We start from the raw sequence: 18,923 nt of genomic DNA, 5'->3' as shown, positions 1-18,923 counted from the left end.
GTGCAACCACTCTGGAAAACAGTATGGAGCTTCCTCAAACAGTTGAAAATAGAGCTACCCTACGATCCAGCAATTGCACTACTGGGTATTTACCCCAAAGATACAAATGTAGGGATCCGAAGGGGTACGTGCACCCCCATGTTTATAGCAGCAATGTCCACAATAGCCAAACTGTGGAAAGAGCCAAGATGTCCATAGACAGATGAATGGACAAAGAAGATGTGGTATAGATATACAATGGAATATCATGCAGCCATCAAAAGGAATGAGATCTTGCCATTTGCAATGACGTGAATGGAACTGGAGGGTACTATGCTGAGTGATATAAGTCAATCAGAGAAAGACATGTGTCATATGATCTCACTGATATGAGGAATTCTTACTCTTAGGAAACAAACTGAGGGTTGCTGGAGTGGTGGGGGGTGGGAGGGATGAGGTGGCTGGGTGATAGACATTGGGGAGGGTATGTGCTATGGTGAGTGCTGTGAAGTGTGTAAGACTGTTGAATCACAGACCTGTACCTCTGAAACAAATAATACATTATATGTTAAAAAAAAAAAAAGAAGATAGCAGGAGGGCAAGAATGAAGGGGGGGAATCAGAGGGGGAGATGAACCATGAGAGACGATGGACTCTGAAAAACAAACTGAGGGTTCTAGAGGGGAGGGGGTGGGGGGATGGGTTAGCCTGGTGATGGGTATCAAAGAGGGCACATTCTGCGTGGAGCACTGGGTGTTATGCACAAACAATGAATCATGGAACAGTACATCAAGAACTAATGATGTAATGTATGGTGATTAACATAACATAATAAATAAAAGTGAAAAAAAAAAAAAAAGGAATTCCTGTACCCTGCCACAACCAGAAAAAAGGAAGAAGGTACTGGATCCTAAAAGCCACTCACCAACTTCTGAAACTAGGAAATTAGTTTTAACAGACACTAAGGAAATCCCAGGCAAATCTAAAATTTCACACACACATGTACAAGTATGAAATTCATATATACCTACAGAGTTAGTTAACAAAATGTCATCTGAAAAGGTAAAAGAAAAAGAGACTTAAGGTCAGCCAAAATCTACTATAAGATGATGCTGTATTTGAAGAAATATCCAAAATTCATGAATTTATGCCATTAGGTCCATTTCTAAAAAAAATAGGAAACAAATCCATTTGGAGGAAAAAAAAAAGCATTGCTCTGGTCATATATAAAATCAGGGCTACACAAAATCATTAAATGGTTAATGCTGTTTTCTATAATTTGATCAGAAATGAAGATAATCTTTTAATAATTACTCACTGATTACTTCTACTAGGAAAGGACATTGGGCTTTGTGCTGAGTTAAACTATCATGTAGTCCTCTGCCTTCAGGAAGCTCAAAAACAATTTGAAAAGATCAAGTATTTATAAACAACAATATAAATCACAATTCCCAATCAGTAGCAGGGTAAGACATTCATTAGAAGTGAACTGTTCAAGTTAGGAACCACTCTAATTTAGGAAAGATGAATTTAACTCGGGTGGGAAACATATTCTAAGCAGAATAAAGGAGGAGAACGAAGTTATAAATGACCAGGCAGAACTGTACTGAGCCCTGATGTGTCAGACACAGTGTGGTTTGCCGATGTCCTCTGATGGAATCTTTAAAACAATCTTTTGAAGGTAGATCTTATTAGGCCTAAACTTCATAGAGTTTGAGTAATCTGCCTAAGGTGAAATTACTAATCAGTAGCAGAGCTGAAATTCAAACCCAGGGCTGTGCATTCTGAGTTGATGCTCTTAACCAATTCCCCAACACCCACACACCAGCCCAGGCCAGGAAAGAGAAGCTAGAGAGCAGAGTGGTGAGTGTGAGTTTGAAAATGTACACGAGACTATAGGCTTCCTAACAGCACTCTCATGGTTTTAAGGCACTCGGTGAATATTTCTTAAATGATTCTGCGGAGTAGGCAATGTGGAATCCGAAAATACACTGACACGAAGAAACAAAACTCCGGGCTACCTGAAAACATCCCAAGTACCTTCGTTTTAAAGGATTCCATTAATCCATATTTAGAGACACTTTCAGTAAAATTTTATCCAGATTATAAATTCATAAAATATTAAGAATATATTCCATGTTTTAGATTCTTCCCCTTTATATCCAACAAACAGCAGCCTCGTATTTAGGTACTACAGTTACTGAATCTCTGTATTCAAATCTCAGTTTAAGACTTCCAAGAATCTAGCACTCTCTTTTCATCTGAATTATACTCTTAATATTTGTATTTTTCCTTCCAACCAATTGGTACATTGGCAGATCAGGAATACAGTTCACTCTAAAGTAAATGATTTAGATCTCGACACCCCCCCAAAAAAACCTTTTCTTCATTTAATAGAAAGCAAATTCAAATTAATGCATTGTATTCTGAGTCTCTCAATTCAGATGAAACTGCAGCATTAAATTAAAAAAAAAAGAAACCATAAAGACTAAGAATGAGGAACTTCTAGGCAAAAATGCAAGAGCTAACTAATATTTCATCATACCTTTGTTTATCATATGTCTTTTTATTGAAGGTGAAGATAAATCCAAAGGGAACAGTTTTACAAGAAAGGTTTGTCCATGGGGACTTACCTTGTTAAGAGCAAATGACAAATGGTTTTCCCCTATAGGAAACCAACTCCTGTTTTATATAAATGTATCCTTTCAGATTTGGTACCACAAATGATGCTGGTAAGAGCATCAGGTTGCTGCTAGAAAGTTCAGTTATTTGTCATTTTCTTGTCTCTCTTGGACGGATGGTTTCAAATAATCAACAGGGCTAGCGCTCAGATTGTGCATCTTTATCACAAAATAGGATAACAAAACAAAGTTCAAGTGTGACCTCACAGATTTACTTACATAACACACACACACACACACACACACACACACACACACACACACGATAAAATAAGACAAAATCTTGGTAATTGCTTCTTCCTGCCAGTCCCCTACTATTAATCAGTAAACAACATATCCTTCCAAAAATTCAGATTAAGGAAATAAGAAGTCATACAATAGCATGACTGCTGTTCTGCTTCTGGTTGCTGTGGAAGAAAGGGCAGTCCCTGCACGTTCTCATTCTGTTGGTTCTCTTACTGAGCACCGCGACACCTTTAAAGCCCAGTCGGGCAAGTCTCAGCTTGTACCACCGACATCAGCTGCCAACATTTTACTTCTGTTCTGTGTGAGTGACCTACAGGAACAAATGTTTCCGTTTTTTAAAATTAATAATTTGTCGGGTGCTCTTTAGGATGATTAGTACCCCCGTTACCCTCATCAAGAAAGCAGAGGTGCAAGCCCAGTGTGAGAATTATTTACACGAATACATTGATTACGACATACATCACTAATACCCAGCAAGGAGATATCCAAACATATGTAACATTCTGTTTTTTGAAAATCCAGCAAATATGGTATTTCCCCTTAATACATAGCCTATTTATGATTTGGAAAAATATTTTAAAATGTGATATCTATGTCATTCTAAAACAAAGCAATTAAAGAATGATCTGCGTGCCAAAACTTACAGTTGGAAATAATAAAAAATTAAGATATGTATTCAAACCTTACAGGATTATAAAACTTTAATTTGCCTTTTCTACAAAAAAAAAAAAATAAGCATGGGGAGGGGGAGGGATTGGCCTATATAATCTCTAATGTCTGTTCTAACTTAAAAATCCTGATTCTAAAATAAAACATCCTAATTATGCCTACTGGAATCCCACATATTTGTGCCATTTAGAAGCATGTGTGTAGCTCTAGTGACAAATTTTTTCACCTCTTTAATCTCTACTCTAGCACCCTGGATGCCCCCTTTGGTCAGCTGTGCAGAGCCAGACATACTAAAGGGGCAATGGAAGAAGGCAGCACAACAGTTAAGCAGAAACAGGGAGGGAGGCTGAAGTTGAGCACGAGGGAGGAAGACACTTATCACGGAGGTCTGAGGTTCCAGCTCCAGACCCAAAAGCTTAACTGCTCTGCACACAGGGTCAAGTTCTGAAATAGCAGTTCTTGGATAAAGCTTTTCTGTACACGGTGTTCTTCCAAATTAGAATATTAAGTTGTTTGCTCTTGGGAAGTTACTCCAGTATAGAGTAAGTGGACCAATATTACATTTTTCACATTGGAAAGGGCTTGTTTTTTAAATTATGTTATAGGACATAAATGGAGTAGTCACATTTTTAAAAAACTTTTAAATGCTAGAATAAAATTACCAGTGCTTTTACTGACACTATACTGAATGTAAAATAATAAAATGCCAAATAAAATTATACTTTGATTCTGAGGTATCTAAAAAGCACAGAAAACGTTATTACAAATAATGTTTACACTGATGTTGCATTAAATTCATAATAAAATCTCCTGTGTAAGTATGAGTGAAATTAATGTGTACTCCATCATTTGTTTTGCAAGGTTACATTTATGCTTTGTTCAAACACCGGCTGATTAAGCTTTATACTGGCATTCTCTTGTATACATCACATCTTCTATCTACCTTTGGAAAGCTCAGATATATGAGAATCTAATAATTTAAATGTTATTAGAATCTATAACTCAGATGTTTCTTAACGGCAGAAAGAATTAACTATAACCCTTTGAGAAAAGAAATGGTAGCTTAGTTATGGGATAAGATCATCTAATTAGCACGTGACTTTGGATATTTTATGTCACTTTACCATTCTGTCTGGCTAGTCGTCACCTGTAGCAGAAATATTTTAAAAGACTGAAAATATATTTTATTAAGTCATATATATTTCTATGGAAACTTTTGTCCTTTTTTTTTTTTTTTAAGAGAGGGAAGAAAAGGTGGGGGGTTGTGCAGGGGAGGAGGGAAAGAACCTTAAGCAGGCTCCACACCCAGCGCAGAGCCCAACTCGGGCTCAGGCTTGATCTCATGACCCTGACACCATGACCTGAGCTGAAATCAAGAGTTGGATGCTTAACCAACTGAGCCATGCAGGTGCCCCTCTATGGAACCTTTTGGATCAGAGAGAAGTTTAGCAATTAAAGTTACATAACCAAAAAATGCAGGCCTTATTTAATGTAATGAATTTACTTCTTCATGCCTTATTCATTTAATTAAATTTAAACAACAAGAAAACATCAGCTTTCAAATAAAGAGATTTAGGTCTACATTTTGTGCTGTTTATTAAAATGCCATTAATCATTGTTTGTTATACATATTAGTCTGCTCATTACAGAATAATTTCCAACATGAATAATGGATTTTTTTCTTTGCTATAGACTCTAGCATTAAGCTTCTTTCATACCTGAACCTCAGTCAGATAAAAAAACTAAGGAACCCTCCTCATTCCCTGAGGCAGTGAATCGGAAGATATTAAACTGCTTTGAATGGTAGCCTAAGTTATCAGTATATCAGCTCTCACCAATGGATGTCTCTTCCTTTATGTTCCATTATGTCCCATAACAGAGCTGCTAACTCTGAACTGAGTATCTTAGTAGTTGGTTCTCTTCCCTGATCAACTTACAAAATGGCTCTAACAGTTCATCCAAATTTATCTACACATAGGTTACAAGAATGATATACAAAAGATTAACACCATTTCACCTCTGAGAGGTGCATCTCACACAGCTGTCTTCCTCTGTCCTGCAGAGGTGCATCTCACACAGCTGTCTTCCTCTGTCCTGCAAACATGAGCTGCTGTCCTTGCCCTGGCTCCCTTTTATAATGATAGGTCAGATTTCAAGTAGGAGAGCCTGGAATTATTAAGCAAAACACTTGACAAATAACTGAGAACAAACTTCCTGATTTAGAAATGTTATTCTGAGAAGAAACAACATGAGGACTGATGAAGATCAATCACTCTCAACTATTCTGTCTTAAACAGAATTTAAGCATTGTTTCAAGCCTCCACTGAGTCTTTCTTAACGTTAAATTTAATTTTTTTTCAGAGAAACACAGAATAAGGAAGGATTCAAGTTTGTTTCAATAAACAAATATTTCAAATTATAGAGCTATAAGAACAAGAGATTTAACAAGTATTTTAAATATTTAACAAGTATTGTTAAATACGTGTGTTGGGCACAGGGGGTTCATTATCCTGTTCTCTCTACTTCAATGTAAGTTTTAAAAAATTCCAAAGTAAGGACGTTTTAAGAATATATACATTTATGGTATGCAGTTTTTTTTAAGATTCTATTTATTTGAGATAGAGCAAGTGAGAGAGAGAGAGTGTGTGTGCACAAGCAGGGGGAGGGGCAGAGGGAGGAGAAGCAGGCTCTCCACTGAGCAGGGAGCCCAACGCAGGACTCGATCCCAGGACCCTGGGATCATGATTTGAGCTGAAGGCAGATGCTTAACTGAATGAGCCACCCAGGCACCCCTGGTATACACTTTTCCACTATATACTGGCTTCCCACTGTAAACTGCTTTAGATACCAGATAAGCTAAGATCCCCATTGAATATATTAATTTTGTATATTTCATATACTACTATTATATAATTTTGTAATAATAAATTACAAGGAAACTCCGACACAACATCTCAACTTAATGCTTTTCTATATACAACATTAAGTAAAAGTTAAACCCCAAGCAATAACAAAGGTCCCACAGCCTTACTATAAATATTTTCAACAAAATATTATAAATATTTTCAACAAAGTACAAGCATCCTCTATTAGTCAAAATCACAATAAGGCAAAAACAACAACTGTTCATCCAACAAATTATGTCGCCAATCAAACTCTGATTTATCCACTTTATCTCTACTTTAGAATTCTCCACTAATTTCATCTAACTACATTTTCAGTATCTCCTTCTACCTTTTTGTCCTTTTCGGTTCCCAAATATCATCTCTGTCATTTTTGTAGCCCTCTACAATTTGAAACCTTAAGAAATATGTTCACACAGCTGGGAATATGTAACTTTGGTCTAATACCTTATTTCTCCCTTGTCTTTCTTTTTTTAATTTGAAAAAAATTTTATTGTGGAAATTTTCGGCTCACACAAAAGTGGAGAGAATAATACAATATTCCCATCATGCAGCCCCAACAATGAAACCCTGAGTCTTCAAGATTCCTAAATTAACCAAAATAGTACAGGCACTAAATACAAATTGATATAAATCCTTTAATTCCTAATCCAAAAATAAAGCTAAAGGGCAACAACACAGAACTACAAGCTTACAGACAAATGTACCCAATTACCTGAGGCCTCTGTTAGCACGCTTTTGAATCAAATTTTAGATTTACCTGATTCACCCTCATTCTTACCCCATTCCCTCAGATCAAGGTGTTGTTCTGGGCATGGGGTGTCATCTCTTGGCATTCTCTCTAAGGTTTATAAACCAAAAGGTAAACTGGAACTTCCAAAGCCCGGACAGCAATGAAAATTAACAAGAACACAACAGAAGAAGTTTATATTATCCAAAAAAGAAGCTTTTATTTCAAAGTTTTTCAAGGGCACCAGAACTGGAGGTGAGTGAAGTTTCAGGATGGCTCCAATGACCTCCTCACCAGTACTCTGATCTACATCTCCAGTGCACAGTCACTTGCATTTCTATCAAAACTAATAAATGCTCAAGCAAGTCTAGCCCAATCAAAATATTAAAAGGCATCACCTTCCAATTTCAGAAACAAAATCCCACCTCACTTCCAAGCCATATGGCTCTCAAACCTTTACTGAAATATAAATCCACATCTAATATAGAGCACTACTCTTTCAACATTATTTAAAAGGTTTTAAATTTCAAAACTCGGCAGACTTCTAAAAATAAAGGAACAGATCAAATGTTGATCCAGCAGTATAATATCTTAATCTACTATAATTGGAATGAATTATAATTTTTGTCTCTAACTATAATGAATTCAACTTCAGTATTTATGGCCTTTGTTAACTATTAAAGGTAGCCTCTAAAAATCATCATAAAATGTGAAGCACTATTAAAAGTTGTTCCCCAAATCGCACAAAGGTCATTCAAAGAACTTAAGTCAAACATTTCCGTCAATTTTCTGTGCCTCAAGAAAACAGCACTAGAGTGGTTCCTAATACTGTTACAAGATATGTATAATGCAAAAACTAGTGAGCAAATGTCCGACCAAAGTTCTGAAACACCAAGCAAAACATACATTAAAATGACTTTCTAAAGACCTACACACAAACACACATATATATAAAACACAGTATTTAAGCTGAATTCAATTCTATCTTTCTTAATACATGTACACCCTAAAAATGTAAAATGACTTTTTAAACAAAATGTTTTAAAATGTCATTTAGAAGCATGCAATATGATCTTGTTATAAAGCAAAGAGTTCTAACTTTATCTGGTGCCTGTGTATTAGTTTTTTCCTGGTGGGTTTTCATTATGCCACATCAAAACACATTCTGTACATTTAAAATGGTAAAGGTGATTTTAAGACCACTATAATAGTATCTTTTCATGTGTTTTTTATTAATGACCTTTACACTGACACTTCATTAAAACTCATCTCCGAGACTGTCATCAGACATAATCAGATGCCAATCAGCGAAAGCCTGATGTGAGAGATTATACTCTTTGGTTCTTTAAAATGTCAGCCTAAATAGGAGCAGGGGGAAAAACCTAGGTTCTGTTGCAAAAAAATACATTCACAAAACAATCTACCCAAGCAGACGTAGAGAGGTGGATCTGAAACGCCATTTCCATTATCTGGCACACAAACTAGATTTTTGCAATACTCCTTTCTTTTATTCCTACCTTTCTAAAAAACTGTGCATGACCAAATCACAATATAGGCTCCTTAGAAGAATATTATTGCACATCTACTAATGCACTAAGAAGTAGATATATCCAGATAGAGGCAGTCTCTAAGGAGAAAAGGATCACTGATAAATAGGAAGTAGTAAGACCCTATTCTCACAAAAGTATGTGTACTCTGTACAACGCTACAGCTGAAAAGCAAAGAGAAGTGGAAGAAACACGGGACGACCTGAGTCACTTCTGTCTCCCCCTCCCCATGTCCAGAGTTCCCACATCAAACCCCACTCCCACCAAAACTTTCTAGTCCAGGAAAAAAGGGCTGGGTAAGCATGCAGTGCACTGGTATTTAACAATGAAAACAGGATATGATTTCTAAATGTATCTCTTCTTCCTGCCTCTCTCCAGTAACCTCCCTCACCCACCGTCCCGCAGCTAAAGCATGAAAGAAAGAAACAAGTGATAAGGACTTTCTAAAATGGTTTTGCATATTAAAATAAATTATGTTGACTGAGACTAAAGAAGGCCAGATCCATTTTTAAGAGAGATAGTTATTACATTTGAAATTACAAAAAGCTATAAAGTGTCAGAATCTGGACACGGTTCAGACACTTGAATATGTTTATATAAATCAATAAAAAAAATCATTCAAAAGTTTTAAAAGTTGTAAAAGATAATTACAATCTATTACTCTTCCATACACTTATTAGACTGGTAAAAGAGGTGAGATACAGCAGAACATAAGACTTATCTTGAACGAATGCAAAATATGCTTCCTTCCGCAGTCTGCAATGCTCTAAAATCTTAAGTCCAGTTGCCAAATTGACATTAAAGTAAAATTTTATGAAGAGGCATACTTCCTGACCAAAAGACACAATATTTTTTCTGCCACCAAACCTGAATAAGAAGAACACTTATTTAAGTATAAACAATATTCAGGGGAAGAAAGCAGTAAGTATCACCGATGGAAAAATAGAAAAGAATACGAGCGTAGATGAGGGGAATGCTTCCCAGAGCAGGGCCCCAAAGTAATCCAAAGGCACTTGCCCAGACTCCTTGACAGGACTTTAGCTCTTTTCAAAAGCAGCTGAATAGCATGAAGAGAAGAAAAAGTCAAGGCTATAATAACTGGGGGAGAGATGGTAAAAATGAGACAAAGAGAAACCTAAATTTTTATTGCTTCTGATGAGAGAGCTCACACCATGCTCTCTCCTCCCTCCTTCCCTCTCTCTCCCACCATCAAACTGCCTATCCACAGACTTGGGAAATTATGTCCCGTTTTAAATATCTCATTGGTGAGCAACAGGCAGGAGCCCCAACTGTCAGCCACTTGTCTGGCACGCAGACATAGAGGAGCTGGCTCGGCAGGAACTCAAGCTGTGAGGCTCAGCTAATTCCTATGTGGGTGAGCAAACCAGGGCACTTGGCCACAGCTCCCTGTGGGGGCCACTGAAGTGGTGGGACCTTCTGAGACTGTGCCGTAGGTATGGCCATTATGCTTGACCCAGGCTCTGGGTTTTCCTTCTCTGTTGTTCTTAGCAGAAGAAAGAACAGGCAAGCAAAATGCCAGCCTCTGGGCCCACTGGACAAGGAAACACCAATTCCCGGCTCCCTGTTATTGTGTTTCCCTTTTCCCGGTGCCAATCTTGCCATGGAATCCTAGACTAGAGGGCTTGAGAGATCACACAGCCCTACCGTTTCATTTTACAGACAGAAACTGAGACCTGGAGGGTTGAAGTGAGCAGCCCAAGGTTTTACAGTTAGTGTTACGCCGAGTCCCCCAACAGACCTGGGTTCTCTCTTCTGTCCCATCCTTTGGCCGGCACTTTTGAAGACCTTTGTTTCTCAGTGTCATCCCCCTGTCTCCTCTCTCCATCCGCACCACTCCATGGATCTGTGTCCTCTCACCAGCTAATGCACTTTCATTTTCAGATGAGCTGCCTCACTCTTTGTTTCCCTGGGCTCAGCTCCTACCAGCCCTTCCCCATTTTTGCCTCAACAGGATCAAGAACCTCTGGTCATCCTGACCGAGCAAAGCAAAGGCAAGCAGTACTGACTGGGTATTACAGCCTCTAATAAAAGTAGTGAGAAAGACGTATCTAGGGATTAAGAGTCAGCAATGGGCAGACATATGTGATGTGCAAACATGGTATTTGGGGGCTAGACGAGAGATTTAAACTAAAGCGCTTAGCCAGAGGCCAGGACCTGGCCAGGGCTAGGACGGGAGCCTCCCGGAGCAAAACCACGCTCCGGTTACAGCGTTAGCAGAACAAGGTTACGTATTCGTTCAAGAGGGCAGACAGATAGAGCCAGTAAGAAAATCATGACGGTATAACCTGGCCACCGAAGTCACGTTCCCTGGCTTTTTCCCAAAAGTTCCTTTTAAAAATGGGTGTGAAGTTCACTGGAAAAAAAAAAAGCAGAGGAGATGGCTGAGCTGAGAGCCTGCTACTTCATATACTGGGACTAACTGTCGATAAAAACGATGTAAGGGGAGTCATATAATTAAACACTGAGCAGGACTGGGAGGACGAGGACAGTCAGGAGGAGGAGGAGGCGCGAGGAGCGAGGAGCGAGGAGCGAGGCGCGAGGCAGGCAGGAGAGCCGTGCGGGATGCGAGGCTTCAGCAAGAAAGACGACATGTGGTTCTGAGTCGTCAACTTTCAACTGGGTCGTATAAATCACATTTCCAGTTTGAGAACGATCAGGGCTAGCTAATCTAGATCACTTTAAAATGGAAAAAAAAAAAAACATTCTCAGGCAAAACGCTTAGAAAAAAAGATATATAGCAAATTACTAGATAGCAACGTTAGAGACAGTTGAGCAGCCAACTGTTTCTTTAAACATCCCTGGGAGCCAAGGAAAGAGCACCAAAGATGACATTTTTCCTCTCTAATTTCACATTATGTTTTGCTGCATAACATTCCAAGGTTACGTTATACCTCAAGATTGGGGTTGGCAAATTATTCCAAATTTACTTATGGCTACAGGTATACAAGTGGTGATCTCACACCTTTTTCTACCCTTAGGAAGATGATTCTCAGCAGTGCATTATAAAATTGTAGAATAAGTCCTCAATGAACTCATCTTTATATAGCTATTTATTGTCGTTATATATTAATGACTACATTTTATATAAAGTCCATTAAAAAGGGCACAAACTGTTTTCAAACGAATTCATGTATAACAGACGTGAAAAGGAAAACATAAATTGGACGACGAAATGGACAATGGGAATTGTTAAGAGTTTATGAAATGTTGCATTATGAGTTCTCAGGCTGAGATCCCTGGACCAGGAGATTTATCCAAATGTAGTAAAAGAATGCCATTATAATCAGGCTGCAGAGTAAAACTAAAACACAACTTTGGGCTAACATGCTATTAATCCAGTGTAAAAACAAGACTGGTTATCAAGTAGTAATCCAAATTGATTCATGTCTTGGGGAGGAGATAACAGTTATTTAACAAGTATACACTACTGGGCAAAATCTTTCAGAACTTAGGGCCCACTGAGGAGATGATCAGGAACATTTTATAAGAACTCTTAGATGGCATAAAGATTTAAAAAAGTATCTTCTCAGTAGTCTCTCGTAATAAGAATCAACATGTATTGCGCATGTACTCTGTTATCAAATACTGAGCAAAGCACATTACATAAATTGTCAACCTTCACAAAACCCTGTAAGGCAGGTAACATAGATCCTATTTTGCAGATGAGAAAACTGAGGCTAAGTTAAGCTCAATAACTTGTCCAGGGTCCCACAGCTAATAAGATCATCTGAAACCTGACCCTCAGGCTATGTTCTTAACCAACATCCTTATTCCATAACTCCATTTAAAGGACAAAACATATACCTATTTGGTACTCTAAATATATTTCCATTTTTAACTGATTTGTTTTCATTAAGTACATCCTGTACCTTGATATGAAATATAAAACTTCAAATACAAAGGTTTTAAAACAATCTCATACACTTTAAAAATCTTAATGGCAGAAACTAACTGGGAAACTGCAAGACCACAATGTAAAAGAAAAATGCCTAATGCATTGTAACAAAACTAGTCTTCAAAAACAGTTACTCTCTACTGATATTTCTAACTCTTTGTGATATTCCAACACATGAAGTACTACGTCCTATAAAGGGACTTTTAAAAAATATCACATTTTGCTGATGATAGTTAAATGTGGGATAATAGTATAGATCAATCCAAAAATCCGTTATCCAGAGAAAAAATCTGACGTAACTGTATCTTTCTAATTTTCCATGAAAAAGACACTGGACTACCACTGTTTCAGTATTTGTCTTTTAGAGTATATACTGCTGAAGGAGGAAAGTCAATGATGCAAGAAGAGCCCAAGAGACTGAATTCAATGGTTCTCCAAAAAAAAAAAAAAATCACACTAAACAAATATTCAGATACAGAGAACAATATCCAACCATTTCTAGTTTAGAAGTATATGGCACAGAGCAAGGCAAAGAATCTAAAACTTTTCAGATAATAATAAAGCCAAATTAAATAGTCAAACAAGACTACTTCAACAGCATCAAGTGGGCACTGAATTCTCCAAATTTTTAATATTATTATTGTTGTTGACTTAATTAGCCTGACAACTATTATTACCACTTACACTTTTGAGGCAGTTTTTAAAAATCATACTGTAATAGCCTATCATCAATTATACCATATAAAAACGTTTTAAGAATTTACAATATATCCATAGATGCCAACAATACCCAATCTATGGAGTATAGAACCATACTGCCAAAATAGTATGATTCTCAGGTTAACCTCAATTTTTGAAACAGAGATTGACATACTTGCATAGGAAGATGATCCTTGTGTATACCTAAAGGACTAATGCTGATATTCAAACTATGCCAAAGTATCAATCTTGATACTATCTTATGTTGTGCTAATATATATTATACCCGTACAGAGACAGGCTTTGGTACAAAACTGCCAATTAAGACAGTGTATTAAATTTAAACTCAATAGAAATAAAGCTATTATATGCTTGAATGCATATATAATTAACATTTTTTCTTTAAATAAAAGTTCTAATCAGTTCACATTTCTAGTGATGATAATCTCATGTTGCAAACAGCACAGCACCCTCTGCTGCATCTGTTCTAAGATGTATAAAATTCCCACAAAAAAGGATAGAATCAAAGTAAAAATGAACCTTAGAAATCAATCAGTTGATACTCTTTTATTTACTCCAGTACATATTTTTAAACATTAATGCTTAAAAACAATTTTCACTTAAAAAGACCACTAAAAATGTTATAGTAACAATTGAAGTAGGTCAGGAAAATGCTTTAGTTTGAAAATATTTAAAATAATAAACAAAAACAATATTGGTTTCCAACACTTACTCAAATTAAAATAATGCTGTCAAAAAAAATTCTTTAAGGATAGCATGGCAAAAGTTAGGTTGTCATGTTAACCAAATTTCACTTTATTTAAATCTTCCTTGGCTTTTTGCTTCAGATAATTTTGATTTGATTGTGTAAAGTGCTTATACAACTTATACAGCTTGAAAATAGAATGATAATCAGAAATAAAAGTATGTTAATTAAATTATGAATCTCAATTTGAACAGTTCAAAACTTCTACTTAAAGAAAGAAACTTCCTAGGAAAATAATTAACTCCAAAAGTATATTTTACTAAGGACAAAAGCAAAGAACTGCTTCAGACAGCCCTTTTGTGAACCACTGGAAGTCCCAACACAAAGCACTAGAAATGAAAGTGACACCTGTTTAAAGCAGCCATCTGTCCCTAACAAGCTAGATTTAGTCAAATCCACTTAATCTTGGATTTCCAAAATATGGGAACACTACGCACCTGTGAACAGAGAGGAATGTAAAATCTGTTTTGCCATGGCCACTAGGAATCTATACGCCAACAGTTAAAGGCAAATTATTCCATTAGGGAAACTAAGTTGTTTTGTTTTTTCTTTTAAGTAACTGGAAGTAGAGCATTTTTGTCTAATGCTCAGCATCAAAACAAACAAACAACTAGCAGACTCATTTTAATTTAAACGTTTACTTCCTTGAAGACTCTTCACAATTTAAAAGCTTACTTCTTTGGTATTCTCATTTCTTGTAACACAGTTGCACTATATATGCCAAAAACAAAGTAACATTCCCACTAGCCTGTGCAGGAAAGTTTTTTTTTTTTTAACTCTTCTCATACACATGATGCTACATTCACCCTTTTAAACACACACACACACACACACGCACACACACTCTTACACTTTAAAAATTTGAACAGCAAAATCATACTCCATCTACTAATTTCTTCAGTTGGAAGGTTAGAGAAAAGCACTCACAACATCAGCTTTCTCAAGAATAAACAATGTTACCAAAAAGTAACATATCATTTACATAATACATTGAATCTATCTTGACTAATGATTCATTCATTTTTTAACTGCTAATTTTTTAATGGTAAAAAGTTAACCACGTTGAATTTGTTTAGGGTACACAATATTTGTTTAGGGTTAAAGGATGTTAAATTTATAAACTATAAACCTTTTAAGTACCTGAATACAGGATCATCTGAATACTAGAGAAATACTGTTATTTTTAAAATTAGGCATAACTACCACATATAATGAAAACATTGTGGAATGATGCACTTCAGGAATGCATTTTAGTGTACCATCTTATGCATACAAATGTACTACATAAATATGCCTACACCATTTAATGAAATTCATAGGCAAAACAATCTTTCAAAAGCTTGAGATAGGCATTATGACATACAATGAATCACAGATATTTAGCTATTCAAAACAAGTTTTTAAGTAACTCCTACTTAATACTTTTCGTTTTAAAGCATGGTCACTTTCACAGATTTTAATTAGTCTAAAAACTGAAAACACAAGAGAATGCCAATACATAATATAGTTCTTCCTAGGAAGAATATCACAGAAAGAAGAAACTAAATGCTAAGTATTCACCCTCATGTTAAATTTTAAAATTTATCATTACGTTAGTATTTTTAGTGACTATTTACTCAATCCATATGAATAACACTGACATACTTGAGCCCAAAGCACCTCTTTTATACAGCAACTTTTATACCACCTATGTGCTTTTAAAAATGGGTAAGAGAATTCAATTTAAGTTCTGCTCTCAGATCAACTTGTGACTGAAAAATCTAAATTATCTAAATTATGGATAACTGTAATGAGTGAAATGCCTCAAAAAAGTTCTTGGACACTGCAAATAAAAATATTAAACCATAACATTAAAGCATATAATCTACTCAGCTGAAAACCTATTATGTAAATGGCATAAGGTCTGAAACTGTCTCAAGACAGCAAAACTCCTATTAACTTCAGACACAGTTTATAGGACCCAGGAGCTTCACCATCCAAAAGTGTTCAGGCATTTGACACTCATCTGAACAGAAAAAAAAAATACAAGTTAGTATTAGAGATTTGCATGGAACCCAGGTTGGGGAATAAATATAAAGAAATTTGAGTGCACTGAGAAAGACTTCTTTCATGCTCAGTTAAAACAGCAATCACAAGGCAACGAGTTGAAAGAGGAAAAGTTTTTTGAAAACCCCAACTCTTATTTTACAAAATACTAGCCTTAATGGTGTTACAATTACCCAACCTGCTCATTGACAATCTCAAGAATAATTAATACTGTCACATTATTCACAGGCTTCTCTGTTAGGTAAATCAATATGTGTTTGCTGTGAGAAAGAAGACTGTTTAAATACCTATTTTAAAATTCCAAATTGGAAACTTCAGTATGTACAAATATAACAGCACACTATATCTGTTTTAGCACACATTCATTATCAAACGCTTTACCAATAAGCTACTAATTAAACGTTAGGCTGAAAAATGAACAAATTTACAGGATCTGTAAAATTGGGTTACCTCTAGCCAAGAGCCCTACTACTTGAGGACTGATAAGTATTCAAATTTCAGAGAAAAATGGATTTTTAAAAGACAGACTTAAAAAGAAAAAAGTTCTCTCTCGTCAGCATGTTTAAGTCACTGTCCAAAGAAAACCAAAAAGTAAACAAAAAAGAGTATGTTAAGTACACACAAGCCTAGATCTTAACAACCACAAAGAAAGTGAAATATACACACGTTTCAAGTTGAGAAGCTTCATACATTCTTTATGAACAACTTGACTTCAATTTCAACTCTCAAAGGAAAAGGAACAGAGAAGATGAAGGAAAAAAAACTCTTTAAAGTACTACAACTGTCACAAATAACATTGTAAACTGAGTTCTCACAAAGCTTCCCTATGCCCTTTCCCTATTTATCACACACAAAGTCTCCTAACCACAATGAAAACTGTTAACACTCCACTGTGGGGAAGGAGGTTCATCAAAGTGAAATGGAACCTCACTACTACCCCTCCCATCTCCACATGAAGGATAAAGCACTGTCAATAACTACTAACCCAAGTATCACAGATGCCCTGCATCTGGTTTAAATCACAAGCACACACACGCGCGCGCGCACACAAACACACACACACACACACACACACACACACACCCCAAAAAAGAGAGAAAGAGAGAAGAGAGAGACTTGTTTTAAAAATCTCTTTTCCATTGCAGCAAAGAGTTCAGCGAAGAGGCCCCTGGTTTCAATGTGTGTGCAAGGGGTGTGGGGGGAAAAGAAAGGGGGGGGGGAGAGGGAAGAGTGCTGAATGGATATTAAGACTGTTTGCAGCACAAAGAAAACACAGTTTTAAAAGAAAAAAGAAACCGTGCAGCTGATGATGGCAAAAGCAGAGCAGCCCATTTAGCACAAGGCAAAGAGGGGCAAAAATGAAGGGAATAGGCGGTGGGAAAAGTTCACCGTTGTACGAGGATAAAAATAACAAAACCCGTAACAAGGCCCCACAAGTGCACAACAACAACAACAAGACACCACCTCTTGGGTCCCCCCGGCACGCTGCTGTCTATTTCGGTTTGGAGAGAAGCAGGAAACCAGCAGCTTTGGAAAAGAAGAAAATTAAAGGAAGAAAGCAAGCAAGCCTTATCTCTTCACCTGACCCTCCTCCTCTGAGCCAGACCTAGGGGAGAGCTCCACCATCCGCGTCGGGGAACTGTGGCTCCCTCTCCCGCTCGCCTCGCAGCCCCCAGCGCGCCCGCTCCATCCCTGAAGCGCGGCCGCCGAGGGCCGGGGCGGCGCGGCGCCCACACCCCCGAGCCAGCCGCGGCGCGCTCGGTCCATTGTAAACAAGCCGGGGCACGGAGCCCCTCGGCGGCGGCGCCGCAGCGGCAGCCCCCGGTGTCAGGAGTGAGACCCCCGCACAGCCACACTCGGCTCGCGCACACGGACACACACACGCACGGACACACGCGTTCACACGCAGCCACACGCTCCCACACACATGTAGAGACCGAAGAATATTCACCTTGGCTGTGGATTATTGTGGTGTTGTTGGTGGGTGATGGAGATGGTGGTGGTGGGGAGGAGGAGGAGGAGGAAGAGGAGGAGGAGGAGGAGAGGAGTAGTTGTTGTTGATGGGTAACAGTCGCCAGGACTACGGTGACTATGGCGCTTGATTCACAAGGCAACGGTTGCTATAACTCACAAAAGAGAGAGAGAGGGAGAGAGAGAGGGAGCGAGAGGGAGAGGGAGACACTCGCACGGGGAGGGGTGGGGAGGGAAGAGGGGAGGAGGCGGGCCCGGCGAGCCGCCGGAAGGGGCGGGCTCGGCACCGTGACGGACAGCCCCGAGCCCGGGCCGGGGTGGAGGGCTGGGCTGGGCTGGGCTGGGCTGGGCTGGGCTGGGCGGGTGCGCGGGGATGGGCGAGGCGGGGTTCCGAGGAAGGGCTCCGAGGAGCTTCGCTTAGGTTTGGCAGGGGCCGAGGTCACCCAAGAGTCCTCTCGGAGGTAGGCTTACTCCACGCGCTAACTAGGCAGCAGGGGGAGTGCAGGGGCGTGGTGCGAGGGGTACTTTCTGCGAGGCGACAGCTGCCAGTCCCGGCAGCCAGCTTTGTGCAGAGACGCCCCAGAGCCGCGAGAGGGTAACGAGTAACCCGGGAGAGGGGGTGTTGACGGCGATTCCAGACACTTTGTGGGGAGACCAACTACGGCGGGGAAAGAATCCACTTTGAAGAGCGGTCTCCTCCCCCGCTCCTGGCCTGAAACATCATTTCCGGGGCGGGGCGGGCGGAGGGTCCCGGATGTGCCGCCGCTCGCT

The 18,923-nt window shown here is 38.5% G+C and overlaps 1 protein-coding gene across 3 annotated transcripts in view; it reads right to left on the bottom strand.

The window, feature by feature from the left end:
- The window catches only part of RFX3 (regulatory factor X3), a 281,486-nt gene extending 263,211 nt beyond the window's left edge, over window positions 1-18,275 (bottom strand). For 2 of the 3 annotated variants that reach the window (XM_088018771.1, XM_028117363.2), the window contains exon 1: window positions 18,133-18,275. The gene's annotated coding sequence lies outside the window, so the exon portion shown is untranslated. The remainder of the gene's footprint in view (window positions 1-18,132) is intronic. The other variant, XM_028117364.2, reaches the window with a different exon arrangement.
- Window positions 18,276-18,923: the final 648 nt, after the last annotated feature.

The sequence above is a fragment of the Eumetopias jubatus genome, unplaced genomic scaffold, assembly GCF_037043125.1.
Source record: "Eumetopias jubatus isolate StellerSeaLion01/CBP00866 unplaced genomic scaffold, mEumJub1_p1.0 scaffold_15, whole genome shotgun sequence".
In the NCBI taxonomy this organism is placed as follows: domain Eukaryota; kingdom Metazoa; phylum Chordata; class Mammalia; order Carnivora; family Otariidae; genus Eumetopias; species Eumetopias jubatus.
This window is presented reverse-complemented; position numbering and strand designations above follow the sequence as displayed.